Here is a 2,711-nt window from a genome sequence, read left to right on the forward strand (position 1 = left end):
CATTTATATATTTTTAATTATTTTTACCTTTTCTTTTTTAATTATTATTAATCTTAATGAAAATTTACAGACTTTGGATTTCCATTCATTCATTGTTGCATTTTTCTCCCTGCCCACCCCTGCCCCTCAGTACACTCTTCTCTTTGAAAAGTAAAAGAAAAAAATCTCTTCCCCCAGGTCCTCTCCACTATGCTGCCTTCATTCTGAACTCCTGTCATGACAGTAACACTTAATCACATATCCCTTTTAAACAGTTTTCTCCCTCATCTGTTTCAATGCAGTATACATGATTTATTCCATCTTTCTCAGTCTCCTCTTAGCCCCGAAGTCAGTCCTGTTTTACAACAGTGGCACTATGCAGTATTTGCCCCTGTGTGACTGAGATATTTCACTCAGCATAATGTCCTCAAGGGCCACCCATTTTGAATAATATTGCATGAGTTCCTTGTTTTTCAATGCAGCATAGTATTCCATTGTGTGAATATACCACAGCTTCTCTATCCATTCATTTGTTGATGGAAACTTAGGTTGTTTCCAACCCCTTGCTATTGTGAACAAAGCTGCAAAAACATGGGTGTGCATATATCTCCTTGGGTGGCAGTTATGGTCTCTTTAGGGTATATTCCCAGTAGTGGAATTGCTGGGTCAAATTGTATCTCTATTTGCAACTTTTTGAGAAAGCGCCACACCACTTTCCACAGTGGTTGCACCACTTTCCACTTCCACCAACAGAGAATAAGGGTTCCAGTTTCTCCACAACCTCACCAGCATTTGTTGCTTGTTGTTTTGTTAAATTTTGCTATTCTTACTGGGGTGAGATGCCATTTATATTTCTTATAGAAGGTATTTGCAATGAATGAATTACTGGTTGTAAAAAATTCTATCATTCTATTTCCAGCCTCATTTCTTTCACCAAGTTCATGCATTGTTCCTCTTAATGGTATCCCACATTATTGTTAGACTGTCTTCATTTTCCTTTTCCTTTCTTCTACTTTTTTCTGTACCATATCAGTGCTGGAAATTCTGTCTTCTGTTTCACTATTTCTGTGCTCTATCTATTCAAGTCTATCCATCTTTCCCTTTAACATATTAACATCTTCTGAGATGTTGGCCATCTTATTATAGATTGCTGTTTCTTGTTTTTCTTTTCTTAAATTTCATTGCTTTCATCTATTTTGTCTTATATTGCTTTGTGAAGTCCCTCTAGGATTTTACTTATAGTTTCCTGAAATTCTTGATTTATTTTTTTTTTCTTTTAGCCACTGAAACCACTTGACCATTTTTCTTTTGAATTCAGTGTCAGGAAGTTCTATCAACCTTTCCTCCTCCATGAAGTCCATTGACTCTGTGCTTTGATCACTGTTTTAGGTGACACTTTAATTTTGTGTGTGGTTTGAAGTAGTTTGCTTCTTTCATGTCATTGTGATGATATTTTTGTAGGAATGAAAAAGAAAAGAGTTATGTTGTATTCTATTTACTGGTGATCTGGTAATAGTAAGCTTAGCTCCTTGGGCTTGTAAATCAAATGAAGGCTTTGATTCTGTAGAGAGTTGTTCTTCCACCTTGAAGGTGTAGAAGTAGAACTCCAGTGTCTCTTCACGTTGAGCAGTACAGGCATCCTCTTCAATCGGAACTGCAGGTGGCCCCATCTGGTGAGTCGTGTGCAAAGAAGCATAGCTTTCTGTAACTTTCCTCAGCACAGGACCAAATTATGGGTCTCAAGCTTGTGGATGGGTCACCCAAGGAATCATCTATCTGTCGGAGGCTTTAGGAGTGAATACCTAGCAGGTCCATCAGCAGGGAGACAGTGCTTCCCACAACTCTGCTTGCCACGGGTTGCAGTATGAATCTCCAGCTGGGTGGAGGAGACCTTAGGTATGAGGGTCCCAAGACCTCTCCTGTCTGCCTATGTCACTAACAGTGCCAACATGACTAGACCTTTGGCAGAAACTCTGCTCTGGGTATCAGGTAGGGAAGGGTGTCTGTATGGCTGTGTCCTAGCAGTGATAGACTCATACTTCTGTATGTCCTTTAGAGCAGATATCCAAGTTTTCAGGTCTAGTGGCCAGCATCCACTGTAGGGGGGGAGGTGGCACCTGCTGAGAGAGTGGCAGTGCCCATTGAGGATTGGTGTCAGCCACTGGGGGAGGTCAGGTCAATCATTGCTCAATCACACAGCACCTAGAGAGAGGACGTGTTTTTGCAAAGGCTGCAAGACGTGACGGCGGTATGACACTTAGGCAGCAGTTCTTAATAGCTATTTATTGATAAAAAGGATACATTTAAGTGTAAGAGGTAGGATATTATATTGGATATACAAAATGATTACATATACATAAACCAAAAATTTTAACAAAGTATTGACAGAAAAATGTTGGAAAATATTAACAGAGGAGTTGTCCTTGAGAAATGAGGTATCCAATGTTATTCTCCCCCTTCCCCATATCTGATTCTTCTGCGTAATGCCCATGCCCAGGCCTTATATTGCCCAAAATTTGATATGGCAGGTAAAGTCAAGTAAGGGCCTTCCATCACTATTCCTACTTTCTTATCCTTAACTCACTTAATCAGATTGCTTTGTGGTTGTTGTTGTTAGGTGCCGTTGAGTTGCTTGTGACTCATAGTGACCCTGTGTACAACAGCTCTAAACCCTGGTCTATCTTGAGCCAATTTCACTTTCTCCAACACACTCACCCCCATTACCCCAGTCA

Source organism: Elephantulus edwardii, unplaced genomic scaffold, assembly GCF_000299155.1.
Source record: "Elephantulus edwardii isolate Elephantulus edwardi_28Jun2011 unplaced genomic scaffold, EleEdw1.0 scaffold00049, whole genome shotgun sequence".
Taxonomy (NCBI): Eukaryota; Metazoa; Chordata; class Mammalia; order Macroscelidea; family Macroscelididae; genus Elephantulus; species Elephantulus edwardii.